Raw genomic sequence first — 25,473 nt, 5'->3', positions numbered from 1 at the left:
TGGCGTAAGCTGTTGCCAGTACACATGTCGGCAAAGATGTAGCAAGAAGATCCATAGTAGGTGCCAGATGAAGCGCACCTATCAGGAGAGAAGCCAAAGACAGACTCGCCAGCAACAGGCCGCCAACGCCCTCTCCACTGCAAGTGTTTAAATCGCCGCTGCTGACCGGAGGGCTCAGGCTCAGTCTGAGTCACTAGCTTAGTCACTGTCCTAGTTGGTGTCTGTCAGTTCACACCACCGGCTACGAGAGTGTATAGCGACTGGAGTAGTGTTTAAAGCGGGAATGTACTTCACCATCAGTGTGGCTAATGTGGACTATTACGGAAGAACTTGCGCCACAACACATGGTCTCTCTTAAAGATAACTAGCTTCCTATTAATGTTAATAAAGAACCCTGTTAATACATGTGTGGAGTAGTGTTGTACAAAGAGGATACTGGCCACCAAACAACATCCTCTCCCTTGATTCCTGTGGTACAAGACTCGACATATTGTCGTGTTGAAAAAAGGCACCACGATACCTAAGCATGAGAGGTAACACATGACGGCGCAAGGTGCCGCCATGTACCGTTGTGCCGTCAGAGTTCCCTCAATCACTACCAACAGCGACCTGAAGTGATACCCCATGCACCTTTCCAAAACACAGGACTCTCCCAGGTTGTCGCCTTATTCGCTGATAGGGGTCATGTGGAGTGGTACAGAACCGTGATTCATCGCTGAACATAGGCACAGCCCCAGGGCTCCGGCAAAATCAGCGTCTCAGTGTGAGGAACGTAACGTTTCCTCTTCGTGTAACTTTTGAATCGTCTGAAAATTTATAAACCTTTTTCCACCTAATCGAGTACGGAAAAAAGTATCGTTGAACGAAGACCAGTGCGTTTTCTCGATTTCATTAATCCTAGGGGGTAGAGGTATTGCCTCTATTTTTTATGGAACTATGGTATTTTTTCCGCCGGAATAGTCGAGCTACAAGTAGAAAAATAAGTGATACATTTCTTTTGTAGGCGTGATGAGAAATGACAGAGTAAAAATACGTGGAATATCTTTTTTTGTGCTTTTGTTGCGGCAGTTTCAGTGGCGCAGCGTCGAGAAGTTAACACGCCTTTCCACGGAACATGGCGCCGCCAAGGCAAGCTACTCTCTGCGTACACTGGAGTAGATTTCGGTCGACGTGCAGTCCGAATCACCTCATCAAGAAAGTTGGGTGCCTCATCATCTTCAGAGATAGAGAGAGAGAGAGAGAGAGAGAGAGAGAACATGTGAAACAAGACAGTGGAAGCCATCAGTTTGTTGGGGAAGTTCTGGGATTGCACCACTGTATATACGAAAAGAGACTGTATATTGTACCTTTCGAGATCTATACTTGAGTACTGGTCCAGTCTGCCATAGTCGCCATCAAGTCAGCCAGAAGTAATTAGAGACGTGTTGGTAGAGTTGTAACAGGCAGATGCCAATCGCTGTAACAAATGCGGCGATCTGCTCGTGAAAATGAGTAAAAATATTTCATGTTGATACTAAAACTAACTACCGCTGTCGTCGTACTCTTACCGTGAGGCTAGTAAGGAGAAGATGAGGTTGACGATTGTGCCTATACTGTTACCACCCGCAAGTGTGTTGTGAAAGGGAGACGGCAGTACCGATGCGAACGTCTACCGTCACGTATTGCACCATGGAACGAGGAGTGACTCGGTAATTGTAAATGGAAGTAGCCCTAAACTTACTGTCCCTGCTTAAAGTGGTATTTTAGCGCTCCGCGTATTTTTATACAAATAATAGTGGCTTTCGCCGGCCGAAGTGGCCGAGCGGTTAAAGGCGCTACAGTCTGGAACCGCACGACTGCGACGGTCGCAGGTTCGAATCCTGCCTCGGGCATGGATGTGTGTGATGTCCTTAGGTTAGTTAGGTTTAAGTAGTTCTAAGTTCTAGGGGACTTATAACCACAGCAGTTGAGTCCCATAGTGCTCAGAGCCATTTGAACCATTTTTAGTGGCTTTCGGAAGTAACCTATATGCTACTTACAACACGCACTCTTCGAACACTGCCGGTCAGAACAGAACCGTAGATTCGCATTGCTACAATCTTAGCTACATCTTGTGATCTCAGAAACTTCGCCGTACTGTGCCCTCTCTCACAAGTCCTAATCGAACGCAGATGCAAGCAGAAATTTAGTTTTTTATGAGATTTCATTTCATTTCAACTCGTCACTCTCACTTAGCTTTATGTTTTAATTCCTATGAATGAAATGTTGGAAAGTAGGTTATCAGCAGTCGTCCGAAGGATAGAAGAAAGTGCGACTGAAAGTCCTGACTTATATACCAGAGTGTAGATGTACAGTCGGGTGAAGGAAGGTCACTGGGTTCTGTTCCACCTGTAGTAGGTCATGCAGGGGACGTTATGAAATGGCGGCTGTATCATTTATGAGGACATGTTGACTGCATTGTCACGGACTTTTCTATGTTCATCTTCTGTTTTAGAGTTCTTCCTAGCTTTGTGCAATAGCTTGCGACAGCTTCTACGATACATTTGAAAAAAGTAAACTTCATTCCTTACGGCAATGCGTAAACTGATGTCGTAATAAGACTAAAATAGCAGAAACTAGTATGTAATGATAACTTCTACATTTTTAAGGTTTGATTGTCCTGTGCACGGCATTCTCCAGTTGATGAGATTTGCCAAAGATCTATCTCAAAATGACATGATTACTGTTTGTCAAAAACCACGGTAAGTTCCTTCAACTAACTGATAAATAAACATTTCTCATAAATTTTACAAAAATGCTGATCATTCATGACAGATTGAAGCTGTTAAGCAATTCAAAAAAATGGTTCAAATGGCTCTGAGCACAATGGGACTTAACTTCTGATGTCATCAGTCCCCTAGAACTTAGAACTACTTAAACCTAACTAACCTGAGGACATCACACACATCCATGCCCGAGGCAAGATTCGAACCTGCGACCGTAGCGGTCGCGCGGTTCCAGACTGTAGCGCCTTGAACCGCTCGGCCACTACGCCCGGCGCAATTCAAATTTCTTCAAGTTCAGGTCATGATCAGCGTTTTAAGATATCACTCACGAATCTGATTATCCAACAGAGAGACGTAATCAGAATTAACCAGACCTGATTTACGCGAAATATAGTTGACAAATATAGGAAAGACCGGTGCACATTGGACACAGGGCAGTGGCTCCAAAACTTTTTAAGACAGCTACCCGTGTCCGAGATCGTATACCCTTAACAATTATACGAAAATTGATGTTTTTATGTACTGTATGAAACCAAGAAGCAATGAAAGTCAGTGAAATAGTTTGTTTATTTCCAACAATCATTTTCAAATTCGTTTTGGTTTCGGCCAGTGGACGTAATAAATCGCGTTCCAGGTTCAGTTTGTTCCTTGCTTTGTTTTCATTGGCAACACAGTCGCAAATTGACTTTCACATCTATAAATTGTGCCGAATTAAAACAGTATGCTTCAGGTTTTTTTCTGATAGTAATGGGAACTTTTCACTAAAATGTTGATAGTTCTGTCTACACGTAGTCCAAACACTTGTGCTTTCGCTTCAACTTCGCTATCTGGAGGCACCCCTTCAGTCACTGGAAACAGTCTTAAAACCCATTTATGTATCAGTTCTATAGCTCAGGAAAATAGTTACTCTTAAGAATTATTTCTGGTGACAAGTGCTAACATATTTCATGTGTGAATGAGCGTTTCTCACTGCTGGCGTCGAGCATCGGTGGTGGTTCTGAGAAAATCAAAATGTCTCGAAGTTCAGTCCTGCGTTGGTAGAGCTCCAGTGTGAGAAGGAAAGTGGCAGATTTACCTTGTGACCTCAAAGTATTAATCGTATTTCCTTCGAAGCTGAGATTAAGTCTATTTACTTCTACAAAGAAGTCCGCATGATATGCAGCCTCGGAAATAAAAATATTACCCGTTATTTAGGCATATATTTCGGCATTTCCGTCCTCGCCCGTGCCAGAAAAAAGCAATTTCTTATCGAAGCTCGAGCACTCTATGCAACACAATGCCATCAGATAGTCATCATACCGGATCAAGAGCACATCGACTTTGGCTCCAACCTCTCTGCTCAATTCTTTAAGAACATTTGTGTTTGTTGCACTACCTTGAATGTGATTTGCAGTCTTCGTTACCTGAGTAAGCACCTTCAACGAATCAGATGGAAGTGTTTTCGCTGCCAAAGCTTAACGATGCGTAATGCAGTTGCTGAGTGTTGCATTTGGAGTCACTTCTCTCACCAACGTGTAGAATCTAGAGCGAACACGTGACATGGGAGACGCTCCACCTGTTAAAGCACCAATCAACTTCGACCAACGCATTTCATTTCGCTCAAGAAAATTTTTCACTTATCCAAAAACATCTTCGTGACATGTAGTAATGTCCAGTGATACCGAGAAAAAGTATTCTTCTTTCAGGCTGTGAAAGAAGCAACTGGGAACAAGAAGCAATTTCAGCTCGATTCATGTAACTGCAATGCAAAGAAATGATTTGGTCTTATTTCGTTGAGTGCTATGTCCAAAGTATCCAAACTCATGTCCTTGATATACGTTGTGATTGTGTTGGTAGAAGGAGGTATCTTGTTTATCATTTCTTCATGTTGCTCTCCTTGAACTAGCTTCATTGCATTTAGTACACAAGGCTCGAGGACAAACTTCTTGGCGGATTAAAACTGTGTGTCAGATTGAGAGTCAAAACTCGGACCTTTGCCTTTCGGAGGCCCCGACTGAGCTAGGTACAAGCATGATTCCCGAACCAGATTTCACAGCTCTACCTCTGCCAGTGAACTCAGTGGTACTGTCATAAGTGAGGGTAGAACCTGTTCAGCGCAAAGCACTGAGTGCGCACACACCTTAACTTATTCAGATATTATTTGCTTGGAGAGACTGAAGTTGTAACTAAGGCTGGTAAACAAATCTCCAATGGTGAGATATTATTTCCATATGCTAGCTAGATTTTGCACACAGCAATGTCTAACCTGAAGCACATCAACTAAAAATAGTAGCATTGCTACTAAATATTGTTGGATTTTTGAGCTTTTGAAAGAAGGAAACAGATATATGTGCAATCTTCTTGACACCTTAAAAAATGGAGAATATAACGGGATTCAGAAATTCCTTAGGATGACTGCAGAAGATTTCGCAAGACGTCTCGATATAATTCGAGAAGCATTTCGAAAACATATGACAGTTTCAGATCAGCAATTTCTGCTTCATTCAGATTAGCAATGCTCTTCGAACTCATAATTCAGTGCAAAATCTTACAACAAGCAGTGACTTATCTAACTTCCAAGTGTCGAAATATTTGCGACCAATAAGGAAAAGATAGTCATTTCATCATCAAACTGCGAGACTTTTGTATTGTATTGTATGGAACTGGGGACCTAGAAACGACGGAGAAGCTTCGTCCCCGCCGTAGCCCTCAGTGGATCATAACCCCACAACAGGCTCTAGAAGTCCACTCACCCCACCGCCGCCCCACACCGACCCCAAGGTTATTATGAGCCTATAAGAGGCGGAAGAATCAAATATTTTTACCAAATAGTTTTCCTGCAATCCTGTGAAAGCGACTGCATAGCGAAAAGCCATGTGAATCCAAAATACATAATTTTTAATTTTTATGCAAAAAGTAAAACGTTTTCCGGAAAATAACTCCAGCACGGGATGAAGCTTTGCTTTCTTTAAATAAATAAATTTTTTTATGCAGCGTAACAGATGACTCAAGTTTCAGCTTTCTGCTCTCCGTTAGTCAAATCAGTAGATGAGGGCACGATTCTTTGCGTGGCAGGGAGAAAAAGTCCGCCTCAAAAAGAATCGACAGCAAAAATTTGCAGCAATTTTGAACATTCAGTCAGTGTGGCAAGTGTGAACAATCAGTCAGTGCATACTAATTTTTACAAGAGGACTGCTGTCAGGGGCTACACGTCTAGATCAGGCATGTTCAGGAGGAGCCTTGGCGAGCACGACCGTCATCATAAAACGGGCCAGGCAGACAGCGGTTATGTAGCGCAAACTGAGGGGGGTCTTTCGAGACGTGTTACAACACTGATCGCAAGTAAAACCACTCACCGCGACGTGGTTCTGATGAAAATGTTCTCTTTTTATGTTAGTGACAATATTGTAACAAAATATGTCTTTGAGATTTCTGTATAGATTTTCCTCGCCCTAAATTTCCTCGACTTTACAAGCTTGCAACCACGATTATACCCATGTCTGAAATCATACAAGTTTGTGTGAAATTTTTATTCTGAAGCGGAAATTCCGGCATGAAGCACAAGAGGAATTCAGCTCTATCGTAACTATAAAGTAATTTTTTAGAGTGTATCTACGTCGTTTATGGCGCACTAAGCAAGTGGCCGGCTGGGGCTAGTTGTCGTCGCAGACTGCACGCAAATTTCAAATGGTGTCGTTACATTCACTGCGGCCCCTGCCGCGTCGCGTCAGCCGTTAATATTCATATTTGATCATTTTCGAATGAAATGCCTATCTAGAAATTATTTAACTTCTGTGAAGTTTGGAACGTAAGAGACGAGGTGCTGTCAGAACTAAAGCTGTGAGGACGGGGCGTGAGTCGTGCTTGGGTAGCTCAGTTGGTAGAGCACTTGCCCGCGAAAGGCACGCGTCCCGATTTCGAGTCTCGGTCCGGCACACAGTTTTAATCCGCCAGGAAGTTTGATATCAGCGCACACTCAGCTGCAGAGTGAAAATCTCATTCTAGAAATTATTAATTTAACGAGATAGCGATACTGATTTGTAAAACAAATTTAGTTTCGTGACTGGAACTAATCGAACCCTCCCCCCCCCCCCCTCCCCCCCCCCCCCCCCCCATCACCACCAACACCACAAAAAAATTATGTTGCCTTTCAGAGGGTAATTACCGCTACGTTGTAAATCACCGCCATAGGGACACGATAGCCAGTTGGTATTATTTCGCTAAACTGCCGTTATAATATGCCACCGCCCTTTGCGGTTTGCAGCATCCTAGACGATGAGAGCTGTGTGAACAAAGGATTTGTCATCTTTCCACAAACAGGTCACTCCAGTTAGACTGTTGAGTGGGAAAGGGTATGCGTTTTTTGTTTTCTTGTTTGTGGAAGTAAAGATATTTTGTTGTGTGCTCCAAGACAACGCTCTTACTAAACAAGTAAGTAGATCGTTTAGAGTGTATTTATTGAGGATTATTTGAAACCGCGTTCGGCGACCAATGTTTAAATCGTTCTCGTAAACTATCGAAAAATAATTCCAATGTGGCGATGGGGCACAACAGCCCGCTTAAATAGGGGCATGTCAATCCACATGGCCAATCTGTTTCGTTGTCTTTTTGTAAGTAAACACACTTACAAACTTTAATATATTCAACGTAGTCAAACTAGAGATCATATCCAATGCAGTTTTTACGGAAGCAGATTGTCTCCTGCACTGATTTTAAACTGGTAATATCTGTGTGGTGTCTGAGTTTTTTCTTTGTTTCTTCCAGCACCCATAATTTGTGTTCAAGTATTAAACTAAAACGATAGTACCTAATAATATATGTATTTGAGATTATCACTTGTGGAACATTGTAGAACATGTAAGGGGCTGCACAAAAATATGAGAACGTGAAAAAGACAACACATTACCTTGCCTAATACGGTGTACGAAAACCACTAACAGTCAAAACAGTTCCCAGTAGTCTTGGAAAGGATAAACACATGCTTGTATCGTTCTCAAGGGAATATTATATCATTCTTCTTGCAAAATAGTGGCAAGGTCAGGTAATTATGATGGAGGTGTATGGGGATCACGCATCTTTCCCTCCAAAGTAGAACACAAAGGCTCTATAATACTGAGATCTGGTAACTGCGGCGGCCAGGGAAGATGCGGTGTTTCATCGTCGTGCTCACAAAAGCGGTCCTGTGTGATACGAGCCGTGTGAGCAGAGGATGTGTCATCTTGGAACACAGCATCATCGTTGGGGAACAAACATTGTGCCATGGGATGAACCTTGTCACCCAATATGGTCACATAATCCTTGCAGTAATTCCACCTTGCAGAATACCCTTGGTACTGTGGAATACCACGATGTGGCAGCCTTGCAGAGTAACCATGGTTCCTCTGGAATACCTCGATATGACAGCCGAAATCATCAACGAATCGTGCACAGGTTTCACTCTTTGCACATAATCGCTGTCATAAGTTTGAAACAGTGTGTACCAAGTCCCATATAACCAAATTACTTTCTTAAATTGCTCCCTACTACAGGTTTATGGCGTCGACACTACGTTTTCCTGTTAAGAGTAGTTGCGTCACTGATGAGTAGTTTTGAAATTCCAGCTCGCCCTGCAATTTCACACTTATGGAGCTCCTTTCGTGTTGTTTTGGTGCTGACAGGATTGACGAATACGAAATTCAGTTCTGCAGTGACTTTTAAAGCTGTCATCCTATTTTCCGTCACAGTCCTCTTCAGGATAACTCAATACACGCCTTCGTTCGCATTGTGACTTAGCAAATGATGCCTTTCCGCTTTCCATGTCCGCGGTATAAATCTTCGAGACGGTTCCCCTTGAAACACCAAACAGTTAGGCTGCCTCGGTTACGAAAGCACCCACCACACAAACAGCAACTATTTGCCCATGTTCAAATTTACTTAGCACCGACGTAATGCGCTCGCAACTACACAGAATACTGTTCTAACTACGGCTGACACTTGCAACGTATTGAGGACATTACACAGGTGCTGTTGGTGGTCAAATACAACAGTGCAACCTGCAGCCTTCGCTAGCATTGCATTTGTGTTCATGCTTGCGTTATTCTATGCGTTTCCATATTTTTTTGAACGCCTGTACTTTGGCCTTTCGCCAAAAGAAGTTAGGCAGTTTGCCTACACCTATGGAGTAACCTGTCAACGTAAAATACCCCTATCTTTGACCGACTCTGGAATGGCGGAACCTGATTGGTTTCCAGGATTTCTGAAAAGGCATCCGACACTTTCTATTCGAACTCCTTGGGCAACTAATTTGGCGCAGTATACTAGCTTCAACAAGCACAACACCGACTTGTTTTTTTGCCAACCAGGACAATGTTTGACAAGACTGAAAGTGAACGCCCGATGATATTTGGAATGTAGATGAAGCTGGATTCACTATAATCCAGAGGCCTGACAGAAGAGTCACACGAAGGAGATTACGTCAAAGTGAGCGGCTAATATATGCTGAAAGAGGATCGCTTATCATTATGGCTTTAGTTGTGAGTGCAGTTAGGGAATAGCATGCCTCAATTTTTCATATTCTCTAGGGTCAATTTCAAGCCCTATTTCATTAGAGATGGTCCTGTTGGGAACAAAGGTATTGCTTATCCCTCAAGATGGATGACAGAAAATAGTCCCTTCTAAACATGCAACATTTTGTATCAGACGCTCGATGTTCCAAAGAACATTGTCCCTTGGTATTAATTGACAATCACAGTTCCCATTTATAGTTTTGCGAGGAAAACGATGTCACACTTTCTTCTTCTCCAGCTCACTGTAGCCGCAAACAGCTGCCCTTAGAAATGTTTACTACCCCTTAAAGAAGTCTGTTAACTCAGCGTGCAGTACATGGATGACAGCAAACAAACGACCAGTGACAATAAAAGAGTTCTCAAGCATATTGAAAACAACACTACAAACTGCATAAATGCATTTACGAAGAGAAATGCATTGACTGGATTCAAAGGGACAGGCAGCTCTTCCTTAAAAGTCCTCCGCACATGGAACAACTCAAATGAAACCCATTTCCGACGCGAGTTGCTCACCCGTCGATTTCACATCGCTTCCTGTGTAGTTAAATAGGGATTCGCAGACGACGCGACTGCAGAGTGACTCATCAGTGAGTCGCTTGCAACGTCTTAACTCAGGCCCTAGGGAATCGGCGTCAGCGTTGCAGAACGATCTGAGTTGCATCGTGTCTTCAACAACAGCTCCGTTCTGGTTTAATATAAAGATGAACGAGCATGTTGTGAACATTAGGTTAGTTCGGGAAGCGGAAAAACATCCCGTTTTATACAACTACAAGCTCCCAGGCTACTTCAGGAGAGATTTTACATAGAAATCGTGATGTGAAGTGAAAAAAGATTCTCGTATGACATGTATGTAGTCTATTGAACATCTTTTGTTTGAAATAAAACTACCGGTACGTCAATGAGAGTGAATATACAGAAAAATTTAAATCATACCTCGATTTCCTCTCTTGTGTCAACCTTTTCATTTCAGAGTAACACCTGCAACCTAGCCTTCAATTATTTGCAGCGTGTGTTCCAATTTCTGTCTTCCTCTGCAGTTTTTACCCTCTACAGCTCCCTCCAGTACCATGGAAGTTATTCCATGATGTCTGAACAGATGTCCTATCATCCTGTCCCTTCTTGTCAGTGTTTTCCATGTATTTCTTTCCTCGCCTATTCTGTGAGGAACCTCCTCATTCCTTGCCTTATCAGTCCACCTAATTTTCGACGTTCTTCTGTAGCACTACAGCTTAGATGCTTCGATTCTCTTCTCTCCCGGCTTCCCCCCTGCCCATGTCTCACTACCGTACGATGCTGTTCTCCGAACGTACATTCTCAGAAATGCCTCCCTCAAATTAAGACTTATGTGGAATACTAGTAGACTTATATTGGCAAGGAATGTCCTTTTGCCAGTGCTAGTCTGCTTTTTACGTCCTCTTTGTTCCTTCCGTCATGTGTTATTCTGCTGTCTACGAAGCAGAATTCCTTAACTTCTTCTACTCCTGCTTCGTGATCACCAATTCTGATATTAAGTTTTCCGGTATTCTCATTACTACTACTTCTCATTACTTTCGTCTTTGTTCGATTTACTCTCAATCCATAATCTGTACTCATTAAAGTGTTCATTTCATTCTACAGGTCGTTCAATTATTCTTCACTTTCACCTAAGACAGCAATGTCATCAGCGAATCGTATCATTGACATCCATTCACCCTGACTTTTAATCCCACCCTTGAACCCTTCTTTTATTTGCATCGTTGCTCCTTCGATATATAAACTGAACAGTAGGCGCGAAAGACTATATCCCTGTGTTACAACGTTTTTAATACGTGTGCTTCGTTCTTGGTCTTCCACTCTTATTTTTTCCTCTTGTTTCTTGTACATATTGTATAGCTTACTCCTATTTTTCTCATAATTTCAAACATGTTGCACCATATTACATTGTCGAACGGTTTTACCAGGTCGCCAAATCCTGTGAACGTGTTTTGATTTTTCTTCAGTTTTGCTCTCATTATCAACCATAATATCAGAACTGCTTATCTGGTCCTTTATCTTTCCTAAAATTAAAATGATCATCAGATAACACATCATAAATTTTCTTTTCCATTCTTCTGTACATTATTCTTGTCAGCAACTTGGATGCATGAACTGTTAAGCTGATTGTGCGGTAATTCTCGCACTTGTTGGCTGTCGCGGTCTTGGGAACTGAATGGATGATGTTTTTCCGAAAGTCTCCTAGTAAATCGCCAGTCTCCTCATATATTCTACACACCAACGTCAATAATCATTTTCTTGCCACTTCTGCCAATGATGTTAGAAACTCCGATGAAATGTTATCTATCCCTTCTGCCTTATTTAATTTAAGTCTTTTAAAGCTCTTGTAAATTCTGATTCCAATACTGGATCCTCTATCCCTTCTTCTATCACGTCATCAGATAAGTGCTGCTCCTCATAGACGCCCTCAGTGCACTCTTTCCACCTACCTGCTCTTTCCCCTGCATTTAACAGAGGCATTCCCATTGCACTCTTCATGTTACCGCTGTTAGTTTTAATTTCACAGAAGGTTGTTTTGACTCTTCTGCACGCTGACTCAGTCTTTGCGACAGTAATTTCTTTCTCGATTTCTTCACATATATTCTGCAGGCTTTTCTCCTTAGCGTCCCTACACTTCCTGTTTATTTTATTCCTAAGTGGATTGTATTTCTGTATTCCTGAACGTACCTAGACTCTTCCGTACTTCCTTACTTTCTACTTTCGTCGAGCAACTGAACTATTTCTTCTGTTACTTATGATTTCCTCGCAGTTACCTTCCTTGTACCTGTGTTTGTTTCCAACGTCTGCAATTGCTCGTGTTAGAGATGTCCATTCCTCTTAACTGAACTGCCTACTGAGCTATTCCTTATCGCAGTGTCTATAGCCTCAGCGAACTTCAGGTGTACTTCTTCATTCCTTAGTGCTTCCGTATCCCAGTTCCTTGCACCTTGATTCTTCCTGACTGGTCTCTTAAACTTCAGCCTGTTCTTCATCATTACTAAATTTTGATCTGAATCTGTATCTGCTCCTTGGCACGCTTTACAATCCAGTATCGGATTTCGGAATCTCTGCCAAACCTAAATCTTTCCGTATCTCCCGGCCTTTTCCAAGTATACTTCCTCTTCTTGTGATTCTTGAACAGAGTATTCACTATTAATAGTTGAAATTTGTTGTAGAACTCCATTAATCTTTCTCTTCTCTCATTCCTAATACCAAGCCCATATTTTTAAGTAACCCTTTGTTCTTCTCCTTCTCCTATAACCGCATTCCAATCCTCTATGACTATTACATTTTAATCTTTATTTACGTACTGAATTACCCGTTCAGTAACCCCATATATTTTCTCTATCTCTTCATCTTCTGTTTCCGACGTCGCATGTATAACTGAATTATTGTTGTCGATGACGGTTTGCTGTCGACTCTGATGAGAACGACCCTACTACTGAGCTGTTCACAGTAACACACTTTCTGCTCTAACTTCTTAATCATGTTGTTGTTGTTGTGGTCTTCAGTCCTGAGACTGGTTTGATGCAGCTCTCCATGCTACTCTATCCTGTGCAAGCTTCTTCATCTCCCAGTACCTACTGCAACCTACATCCTTCTGAATCTGCTTAGTGTATTGATCTCTTGGTCTCCCTCTACGATTTTTACCCTCCACGCTGCCCTCCAATGCTAAATTTGTGATCCCTTGATGCCTCAAAACATGTCCTACCAACCGATCCCTTCTTCTTGTCAAGTTGTGCCACAAACTTCTCTTCTCCCCAATCCTATTCAATACCTCCTCATTAGTTACGTGATCTACCCACCTTATCTTCAGCATTCTTCTGTAGCACCACATTTCGAAAGCTTCTATTCTCTTCTTGTCCAAACTGGTTATCGTCCATGTTTCAGTTCCATAGATGGCTACACTCCATACAAATACTTTCAGAAACGACTTCCTGACACTTAAATCTATACTCGATGTTAACAAATTTCTCTTCTTCAGAAACGATTTCCTTGCCATTGCCAGTCTACATTTTATATCCTCTCTACTTCGACCATCATCAGTTATTTTACTCCCTAAATAGCAAAACTCCTTTACTACTTTAAGTGTCTCATTTCCTAATCTAATCCCCTCAGCATCACCCGATTTAATTTGACTACATTCCATTATCCTCGTTTTGCTTTTGTTGATGTTCATCTTAATTCCTCCTTTCAAGACACTGTCCATTCCGTTCAACTGCTCTTCCAAGTCCTTTGCTGTCTCTGACAGAATTACAATGTCATCGGCGAACCTCAAAGTTTTTACTTCTTCTCCATGAATTTTAATACCTACTCCGAATTTTTCTTTTGTTTCCTTTACTGCTTGCTCAATATACAGATTGAATAACATCGGGGAGAGGCTACAACCCTGTCTCACTCCTTTCCCAACCACTGCTTCCCTTTCATGCCCCTCGACTCTTATAACTGCCATCTGGTTTCTGTACAAATTGTAAATAGCCTTTCGCTCCCTGTATTTTACCCCTGCCACCTTCAGAATTTGAAAGAGAGTATTCCAGTTAACGTTGTCAAAAGCTTTCTCTAAGTCTACAAATGCTAGAAACGAAGGTTTGCCTTTTCTTAATCTTTCTTCTAAGATAAGTCGTAAGGTTAGTATTGCCTCACGTGTTCCAACATTTCTACGGAATCCAAACTGATCTTCCCCGAGGTCCGCTTCTACCAGTTTTTCCATTCGTCTATAAAGAATTCGCGTTAGTATTTTGCAGCTGTGACTTATTAAACTGATAGTTCGGTAATTTTCACATCTGTCAACACCTGCTTTCTTTGGTATTGGAATTATTATATTCTTCTTGAAGTCTGTGGGTATTTCGCCTGTCTCATACATCTTGCTCACCAGATGGTAGAGTTTTGTCATGACTGGCTCTCCCAAGGCCATCAGTAGTTCTAATGGAATGTTGTCTACTCCCGGGGCCTTGTTTCGACTCAGGTCTTTCAGTGCTCTGTCAAACTCTTCACGCAGTATCTTATCTCCCATTTCATCTTCATCTACATCCTCTTCCATTTCCATAATATTGTCCTCAAGTACATCGCCCTTGTATAAACCCTCTATATACTCCTTCCACCTTTCTGCCTTCCCTTCTTTGCTTAGAACTGGGTTGCCATCTGAGCTCTTGATATTCATACAAGTGGTTCTCTTCTCTCCAAAGGTCTCTTTAATTTTCCTGTAGGCAGTATCTATCTTACCCCTAGTGAGACAAGCCTCTACATCCTTACATTTGTCCTCTAGCCATCCCTGCTTAGCCATTTTGCACTTTCTGTCGATCTCATTTTTGAGACGTTTGTATTCCCTTTTGCCTGCTTCATTTACTACATTTTTATATTTTCTCCTTTCATCAATTAAATTCAATATTTCTTCTGTTACCCAAGGATTTCTATTAGCCCTCGTCTTTTTACCTACTTGATCCCCTGCTGCCTTCACTACTTCATCCCTCAGAGCTACCCATTCTTCTTCTACTGTATTTCTTTCCCCCATTCCTGTCAATTGTTCCCTTATGCTCTCCCTGAAACTCTGTACAACCTCTGGTTCTTTCAGTTTATCCAGGTCCCATCTCCTTAAATTCCCACCTTTTTGCAGTTTCTTCAGTTTCAATCTGCAGTTCATAACCAATAGATTGTGGTCAGAATCCACATCTGCCCCTGGAAATGTCTTACAATTTAAAACCTGGTTCCTAAATCTCTGTCTTACCATTATATAATCTATCTGATACCTATTAGTATCTCCAGGATTCTTCCAGGTATACAACCTTCTTTTATGATTCTTGAACCAAGTGTTAGCTATGATTAAGTTATGCTCTGTGCAAAATTCTACAAGGCGGCTGCCTCTTTCATTTCTTCCCCCCAATCCATATTCACCTACTATGTTTCCTTCTCTCCCTTTTCCTACTGACGAATTCCAGTCACCCATGACTATTAAATTTTCGTCTCCCTTCACTACCTGAATAATTTCTTTTATCTCGTCATACATTTCATCAATTTCTTCATCATCTGCAGAGCTAGTTGGCATATAAACTTGTACTACTGTAGTAGGCATGGGCTTTGTGTCTATCTTGGCCACAATAATGCGTTCACTATGCTGTTTGTAGTAGCTAACCCGCACTCCTATTTTTTTTATTCATTATTAAACCTACTCCTGCATTACCCCTATTTGATTTTGTATTTATAACCCTGTAATCACCTGACCAAAGTCTTGTTCCTCCTGCCACCGAACTTCACTAATTCCCACTATATCTAACTTTAACCTATCCATTTCCCTTTTTAAATTTTCTAACCGACCTGCCCGATTAAGGGATCTGACATTCCACGCTCCGATCCGTAGAATGCCAGTTTTCTTTCTCCTGATAACGACGTCCTCTTGAGTAGTCCCCGCCCGGAGATCCGAATGGGGGACTATTTTACCTCCGGAATATTTTACCCAAGAGGACGCCATCATCATTTAATCATACAGTGAAGCTGCATGTCCTCGGGAAAAATTACGGCTGTAGTTTCCCCTTGCTTTCACCCGTTCGCAGTACCAGCACAGCAAGGCCGTTTTGGTTAATGTTACAAGGCCAGATCAGTCAATCATCCAGACTGTTGCCCCTGCAACTACTGAAAAGGCTGCTGCCCCTCTTCAGGAACCACATGTTTGTCTGGCCTCTCAACACATACCCCTCCGTTGTGGTTGCACCTACGGTACGGCCATCTGTATCGCTGAGGCACGCAAGCCTCCCCACCAACGGCAAGGTCCATGGTTCATGGGGGAAGTTCTTAATCATAACGAATCCTATTTCGTTGCTTATTTGATATTTTTCTGGTGGTCATTTCCTCCTTGGCAGTCCGCTCTCGGTGATGGGAGTGGGGCACTGGTCCTGAATCGTTTGCCAATGGAGACATCACCATGAGACTTTTTCAATTACAGGCCACATGTCCTGCGTATACATTGCATGTGTCTTTAATGCAATGGTTTCCACTATCTTCTGAAATCTCATGCCGTACGTCATTGATGATTCTTCCGTCTTTAGGGGCAGTTTCCCACCTCAAGGTCAATGGTGTGCCCTGAACCTCTGCACGCTCCTCCATCCTCTTTGACAACTGCCAGAATGATTGTGACTTCTGATTCCAAAAGTCCTCGGCCGAGACTGCTGATACTTTTTATTGTTATATTTATGCAGCGGCAGGGTTTGAACCTGAAACAGAGAAAGTTTTGATCAGTAGTGAAAGACGCTACCCTAGACCATGGATGTAGTCAGTGCTGACAGAGAAATCATTTAATGAGCAGAAACCAGAATCACCACTTTTCCGTGTGTGTAATTCTTAAGAGATTTTGGTTTTCAAAATAAAAATAAGGCTCTTTTATGGGCAAACCTACTTTCTTTGCCATGAATATACGAGACACCTGAAAAGGCTGTGATCAACTGATCGATTTCTTGTGAAATACTGTGTTAAGAGAACATTAGGAAGACGAAAACATGATATAGAATCAATTGTCTTTGCATCAGAGCAATGTTTATTAATGCCTAAAGCCAAAGGCACTTACATATCCTTCAAACTACTAGAACCGACTCGTGGAGATAACATCTTGGACCTACTGATAACAAACAGACCCGAACTTTTCGACTCTGTAAGTGCAGAACAGGGAATCAGTGATCATAAGGCCGTTGCAGCATGCCTGAATATGGAACTTAATAGGAACATAAAAAAGGGAGGAAGGTGTATCTGTTTAGCAAGAGTAATGGAATGCAGATTTCAGACTACCTAACAGATGAAAACGAAAATTTCTGTTCCGACACTGTCAATGTTGAGTGTTTATGGAAAAAGTTCAAGGCAATCGTAAAATGCGTTTTAGACAGGTACGTGCCGAGTAAAACTGTGAGGGACGGGAAAAACCCACCGTGGTTGAACAACAAAGTTAGGAAACTACTGCGAAAGCAAAGAGAGCTTCACTCCAAGTGTAAACGCAGCCAAAACCTCTCAGACAAACAGAAGCTAAACGATGTCAAAGTTAGCGTAAGGAGGGCTATGCGTGAAGCGTTCAGTGAATTCGAAAGTAAAATTCTATGTACCGACTTGACAGAAAATCCTAGGAAGTTCTGGTCTTACGTCAAATCAGTAAGTGGTTCGAAACAGCATATCCAGACACTCCGGGATGATGATGGCATTGAAACAGAGGATGACACGCGTAAAGCTGAAATACTAAACACCTTTTTCCAAAGCTGTTTCGCAGAGGAAGACCGCACTGCAGTTCCTTCTCTAAATCCTCGCACAAACGAAAAAATGGCTGACATCGAAATAAGTGTCCAAGGCATAGAAAAGCAACTGGAATCACTCAACAGAGGAAAGTCCACTGGACATGACGGGATACCAATTCGATTCTACACAGAGTACGCGAAAGAACTTGTCCCCCTTCTAACAGCCGTGTACCGCAAGTCTCTAGAGGAACGGAAGGTTCCGAATGATTGGAAAAGAGCACAGGTAGTCCCAGTCTTCAAGAAGGGTCGTCGAGCAGATGCGAAAAACTATAGACCTATATCTCTGACGTCGATCTGTTGTAGAATTTTAGAACATGTTTTTTGCTCGCGTATCATGTCGTTTTTAGAAACCCAGAATCTACTCTGTAGGAATCAACATGGATTCCGGAAACAGCGATCGTGTGAGACCCAACTCGCTTTATTTGTTCATGAGACCCAGAAAATATTAGATACAGGCTCCCAGGTAGATGCTATTTTCCTTGACTTCTGGAAGACGTTCGACACAGTTCCGCACTGTCGCCTGATAAACAAAGTAAGAGCCTACGGAATATCAGACCAGCTGTGTGGCTGGATTGAAGAGTTTTTAGCAAACAGAACACAGCATGTTGTTATCAATGGAGAGATGTCTACAGACGTTAAAGTAAACTCTGGCGTGCCACAGGGGAGTGTTATGGGACCATTGCTTTCCACAATATATATAAATGACCTAGTACACTCCTGGAAATTGAAATAAGAACAGCGTGAATTCATTGTCCCAGGAAGGGGAAACTTTATTGACACATTCCTGGGGTCAGATACATCACATGATCACACTGACAGAACCACAGGCACATAGACACAGGCAACAGAGCATGCACAATGTCGGCACTAGTACAGTGCATATCCACCTTTCGCAGCAATGCAGGCTGCTATTCTCCCATGGAGACGATCGTAGAGATGCTGGATGTAGTCCTGTGGAACGGCTTGCCATGCCATTTCCACCTGGCGCCTCAGTTGGACCAGCGTTCGTGCTGGACGTGCAGACCGCGTGAGACGACGCTTCATCCAGTCCCAAACATGCTCAATGGGGGACAGATCCGGAGATCTTGCTGGCCGGGGTAGTTGACTTTCACCTTCTAGAGCACGCTGGGTGGCACGGGATACATGCGGACGTGCATTGTCCTGTTGGAACAGCAAGTTCCCTTGCCGGTCTAGGAATGGTAGAACGATGGGTTCGATGACGGTTTGGATGTACCGTGCACTATTCAGTGTCCCCTCGACGATCACCAGTGGTGTACGGCCAGTGTAGGAGATCGCTCCCCACACCATGATGCCGGGTGTTGGCCCTGTGTGCCTCGGTCGTATGCAGTCCTGATTGTGGCGCTCACCTGCACGGCGCCAAACACGCATACGACCATCATTGGCACCAAGGCAGAAGCGACTCTCATCGCTGAAGACGACACGTCTCCATTCGTCCCTCCATTCACGCCTGTCGCGACACCACTGGAGGCGGGCTGCACGATGTTGGGGCGTGAGCGGAAGACGGCCTAACGGTGTGCGGGACCGTAGCCCAGCTTCATGGAGAGGGTTGCGAATGGTCCTCGCCGATACACCAGGAGCAACAGTGACCCTAATTTGCTGGGAAGTGGCGGTGCGGTCCCCTACGGCACTGCGTAGGATCCTACGGTCTTGGCGTGCATCCGTGCGTCGCTGCGGTCCGGTCCCTGGTCGACGGGCACGTGCACCTTCCGCCGACCACTGGCGACAACATCGATGTACTGTGGAGACCTCACGCCCCACGTGTTGAGCAATTCGGCGGTACGTCCACCCGGCCTCCCGCATGCCCACTATACGCCCTCGCTCAAAGTCCGTCAACTGCACATACGGTTCGCGTCCACGCTGTCGCGGCATGCTACCAGTGTTAAAGACTAAGATGGAGCTCCGTATGCCACGGTAAACTGGCTGACACTGACGGCGCCGGTGCACAAATGCTGCGCAGCTAGCGCCATTCGACGGCCAACACCGCGGTTCCTGGTGTGTCCGCTGTGCCGTGCGTGTGATCATTGCTTGTACAGCCCTCTCGCAGTGTCCGGAGCAAGTATGGTGGGTCTGACACTCCGGTGTCAATGTGTTCTTTTTTCCATTTCCAGGAGTGTAGATAGTGTCGGAAGTTCCATGCGGCTTTTCGCGGATGATGCTGTAGTATACAGAGAAGTTGCAGCATTAGAAAATTGTAGCGAAATGCAGGAAGATCTGCAGCGGATAGGCACTTGGTGCAGGGAGTGGCAACTGACCCTTAACATAGACAAATGTAATGTATTGCGAATACATAGAAAGAAGGATCCTTTATTGTATGATTATATGACAGCGGAACAAACACTGGTAGCAGTTACTTCTGTAAAATATCTGGGAGTATGCGTGCGGTACGATTTGAAGTGGAATCATCATATAAAATTAATTGTTGGTAAGGCACAGGGCTCATGTTGTCTGTAGTTCAACCGTGCCTAGATGGTCAATACAACAGTTCGATCGTGTCCGCATTGTTACATTTTGCCAGGAAGGGATCTCAACAAGGGAAATGACCAGGCGTCTCGAAGTGAACCAAAGCGATGGTGTTCGGATATGGAGGAGATACAGAGAGACAGGAACTGTCGATGACATGCTACGCTCAGGCCGCCCAAGGGCTACTACTGCAGTGGATGACAGCTACCTACGGATTATGACTCGGAGGAACTCTGACGGCAACGCCACCATGTTGAATAATGCCATCTTTGCAACCATGACACCGTGCAGCGCGGTACAGATGTGCCCAAAAAGGTGCCGAATGGACCGCTCAGGATTGGCAATCGTCGGAGACGAGTTTGAAGGCAACCCGGCCAGGCTGAACGCCTTAGACACACTGTCCAGCGAGTGCAGCAAGATGGAGGTTCCCTGCTGTTTTGGGGTGGCATTATGTGGGACCGCCGCTGGTGGTCATGGAAGACACCGTAACGGCTGTACGATACGTGAATGCCATCCTCCGACCGATAGTGCAACCATACCGGCAGTATATTGGTGAGCCATTTATCTTCACGGACGACAATTCGCCCCCCCCCCCCCCCCCCCCCCATCGTGCACCTCTTGTGAAACTTTCTTCAGGATAACGACACCGCTCGACTAGAGTGGCCAGCATGTTCTCCAGGCATGAACCCTATCGAACATGCCAGGGTTAGAATGGAGAGGGCTGTTTATAGACGACGTGACCCACCAACCACTCTGAGGGATCTACGCCGTATCACCGTTGAGGAGTGGGACAATCTGGACTAATAGTGCCTTGATGAACTTATGGTTAGTATGCCACGACGAATACAGGCATACATCAATGCAAGAGGACGCGCTACTGGGTATTAGAGGCACCGGTATGTACAGCAATGTGGACCACCACCTCTGAAGGTCTCGCTGTATGGTGGTACAACATGCAATGTGTGGTTTTCATAAGCAATAAAAAAGGGCGGAAATGATGTTTATGTCGATCTCTATTCCAATTTTCTGTACAGGTTCCGGAACTCTCGGAACCGAGATAATGCTAAACTTTTTTGGTGTGTGTACTTCGTCCCATCTATTATGCACTCCTTCCTTTGTATCGCTCCTGTAATTTAATTTTTCAGCCACGATCGTTTTGACAATGCGGTATCCATCAAACAGTTCCGCACTGTCAATTTATACACTGATTACTTTCTGAATCAATGGTATTCTTGATTCTATATCACTCCATTGTTGCTCCTTTTTCAAACTGGCCCAGCAGAGTGAATTATAATCTAAAACTGGTTCCCTGATGATCCCAAATATTCAAGTACTACATTATAGAATGAATGAACAGAGGAACAAAACCCACTGTGAGTAACATGACCACCATCATATAGTTCCTTAGATTTAACCTTAAAACTCACAAAATTATATTAATTCCTGTTTTTTATCTTTGTTATCAGTAACTCATAAACATATATTGTCTCTGCAGGCAGGCTTTCTGCTTTTCTATTTCTCAAATGCTTGTTTTAGAAAGATTGATCTAACTATGAGCAAACCACAACCACAATTCAGATTCCTAACTGTTGAAAACTAATTACAAAGCTAAAAAATGGACTGTTTCAGAACGAAAAATGATTTTAGAGCAGGATATAAATTCAAAATTACTTCAAAAGCAGGAAGAAACGCCAGCCATCTTGTACTGCTGTAACCTAGTAGTTGACGGTAACTGACATTGGAAACTTTGAATCTTTCCACCCTGTCAGTATAAATGTATTTATCAATTGGTATCTACCCAACCGCTATTTCGTCAATGTTGTCGATGACATGTGCTATTTAACTCACATCTGTAATTTAATTTCTACCAAGGCTTGCTTGCAATTTAGTAAAAACATTTTATCTGCCACTTCTGTTTTTTCCACCATTTCGTATTGTCAGCAGATAAACACGTTAACTTTGAATCTAGGCGATTGTCATGCAGAACAGACATCACACTTTTATATTCTATATAAGATGATACATTTTCAATAGAAATGAATTCCACTATTTCGTTATGTTCCCTGCATTCTGAAGTGAAATATTTATCTAATACTGGAAGAGATGATGTTGATTTATGATTAATGGTATGAATGGATAAATATACAAAGTTTACGTGATCATGATAATCTTTAAGAAGTTGTTCGCACCAAGGAGTTAATACACTATTAACAATGGCTTCAGCTTGAGTTCGTTTACAACTTAACTTCATATCATAGAGTTCTGTAATTACATTTATTGTACAATCAATGGAATTGTAGCTATGATCATGATGGACAGTATGGCACACAAAACTTTCCTCAACTGCAGCCAGTGTAGCCTCTTCATATCCTGGAATGTTACAAATTACGTTTTTACTAATTACATAGTCTATCCTGATACAAATTCAAGCCCATTTAACAGTAACATGTGTGGTTCTCACTACATAGAACCGGCTTTAATGAAATATCTTATACAATTACGATAAAGTACCAGGTCAGTCCTCTACGACAATATTCTGTCTTTCGTTATTGTGTGATCCTAACTATCAAGGATTTCATATCATGATAGCTCTTTAATAAGGCATCTTTATGCTGGCAATGTTTTGCATTTTAAATACCTGTTTCATAGAAATGACGTAAACAGAATTTTTGAGGATGTGAAAAACAAACGTCACTATTTTTTTCGCGAAGAAGTGAATTGATTTTAGAAGTTCTTGCAACAGCAGCAGAAGAAGCCAGCTTATCTTTGTTGGATTTATTATGCTGAACAATATCCGAGTTCCCACCATGTGCAATCGTAAATGTGCCATTGCAAGTTCTACAGTGAACTTCATAACTAAGCTTTGTCTCTTCGAGGAAATGACATTTTTCCTTTAAATTGGAAGAAAAGGTTCATTTGTTTTCAGGAATAATAGTTTAGTTCACCAAAGAACAACAAACCACATCAGATGCCAACACTGGACTAAGCAAACTTTGTATGTCTTCATTATCCACAGAACGAACGAAACAATGACATCAATAAGTGGCATAAGCGCCGATCCAGGATTTCTCTCAACAAGAAATGGCAAAAATAGTTCGGTATATAATTTAGTAAGACGATGCCAAAAAAATACGGGGCCTATTCGCACCCCAAGTAAATATCTGTGGACGCAGACCACACAAGCCAAAAAAGAAGACTGTCCCATTTTTAACTGGACGAATGGCTTAGTTATGACGGAAGAAATCTACTGTGCCAGAACTGTTTAATCGTTCCACAAAAAATTTCGAGTCTGCCCGGTACAGCTCCTAGCCTGCTATATAAAGCCTATATTTTGTATTTCTTTAAATCTATGGGTAAATGTAGAATGTTATTCGTTTTCTCAGTCGTGTATAATAATAATAATGATAATAATAATAATGGAGAACCATATCTTTCTCTGAGCCCCAAAATGTTCTCGACGTACCGAGTGCAACCAATGGTGTTCCATTGGGTCAAACATTTCCTCACGTTCACGCTCGCACTCGGCAGTTGCAGTTCTCGTTTGAGAGTTGCACCACGTGCATGACTGAACTGCCAGCCAGTCGGCAATCAGGTGCCGATTGTGGTTGCCTGCCGTTCGGTTCCTTATCAGTCGCTCAGTATGCGGACGACCAAACAGGCACATTTTTAACGAAAGTGACGTTCTGTCTTCATACATAACAGGCGGACCTGACTCTATCACTGCTGGTTGTGGTTTTATTACTGATTGTGGCCCTTCAACTGCTCAAGAACACAATGACAGGCATGTGCTATCATTGACAACGCCTCTTAAGTTAAACGTCACATCACCCGACCAACTGTGCTTCCCAACGCCTGAAGAAGCCATTTCAGAAACCACAACCTAGAAAAAACATATCAAACAAACAAACAAAAAATTCAGTGCTACTGAGACACACTCCAGTGAGAGGTGCATTACAATGCCTACACACGCAGATAAGAAAACATTTTAAAGGGAAATTTGGATATTCTGTGAAATAACCAATTTTCTGAAAAAAGTGGCCACAGTCAGCCTAATAAATCACATACTAAAACTCTTCAAATAAAAGGTAGAAAGAAAGTGGGCGTTGCAAATAAGATTCTTCAGTGTGAAGAAGATGAGGATACACTGAGTCTTAAGTGTCTTAAACCATTTCCTCACAGAAATCCATGTGACGAATGGATTCATTGGAAAACTGTAAGTGGTGGGCTCATCCGCCATGTTAAAAAAATGACGTCTAGGCCCTATGAGTTATCTTGCGCCCACAGCTGAGCCAACTTGCCCCATAGGTGGGTTAACTTGGCCCAGGTGGTATAAATGTATTAAAATTTTTTTATGAATAGACACACAGTGAAAAGACTTAACTACGTAGTCGTAAAGATGCTGAATCAATGTACACTGTTTCCACATAAAAATATCACTGGAAACAGTAACAATACAAGCTGCAAAATCAGTAAAAAATGTTAACCAACATGTCCCGGCCTCCCCTATTACTGTTACTAATTCTGTATCTCAAAGTGATCCACGTTCCCTTACTTATATCTTCAGTGTACGTAATTCCTAAACAGTGGTCATACATTTGGAATACACTTTAAAACAGAGAACATCTGATATGTTTCCATAGCTAGTGTATGAATGTATTCTGTTTGTTGTAAAACATGTGTTTTGAAGCCACTCGAAAAGAGCTCGTGAGTAATGAATCTGATGGTAAGACTAACAAACGTCAAAATTTCGTCATCTTATTACCAAACCGGCCGGTAGTAGATTTGATGAAAACTGACCGATGAGTGATGAATGTGTAAAGTCTGTTGGCATATGAAGAGGTCTGTAATTACACACTGTTTTACATTAACGGCCTATAATTGCGCCTCACTTTCGTTAAGAATGCTATTAGGTGTCATTGATTCTTCTGCTTTTTGTGATAATACTCCTGCTCGATTCTGCCCACGAAAAGAAGGAAATGTAGAAGTAATCACTTGATACAAGTTTTGTGCAGAGCAGAGCATACGGAATACGAACAGGTGCCAACATGAGTAACGTAGAAGCAGATATCCTCGAAGTAGTGAAGAAACTTAAATCACTTGATAAAAGCAAATCTTCTGGTCCAGACTGTATACCAATTTGGTTCCTTTCAGAATAAGCTGATGCAATAACTCCATACTTGCAAGTCATAAACAACTATTCGCTCGAAGAAAAGTCCATACCCAAATAACTGGAAAGTTGCGCAGGTCACACCAATACTCAAGAAAGTTAGTAACTTAGAAGTAATCCGCTAAATTATAGGCCCATATGATTAACGTCGATATGCAGCAGGATTTTGCAACATTTATCATGTTCGTACATTATAAATTACCTCGAAGAAAACGGTCTTTTGACACACGGTCAAGAAGAATTTAGAAAACCTCGTTCTTGTGAAACACAACTAGCTC

General features: G+C 42.5%; 1 protein-coding gene across 1 annotated transcript in view; it reads left to right on the top strand.

Annotated features, from left to right (window-relative positions):
• The window catches only part of LOC126474794 (peroxisomal leader peptide-processing protease-like), a 787,868-nt gene that overhangs the window by 229,797 nt on the left and 532,598 nt on the right, over nucleotides 1-25,473 (top strand). The window lies entirely within an intron of this gene.

This window comes from Schistocerca serialis, chromosome 4, assembly GCF_023864345.2.
Source record: "Schistocerca serialis cubense isolate TAMUIC-IGC-003099 chromosome 4, iqSchSeri2.2, whole genome shotgun sequence".
In the NCBI taxonomy this organism is placed as follows: domain Eukaryota; kingdom Metazoa; phylum Arthropoda; class Insecta; order Orthoptera; family Acrididae; genus Schistocerca; species Schistocerca serialis.
Note: the sequence above shows the minus strand (reverse complement) of the source record. Positions and strands in the feature narration are given on the sequence as shown.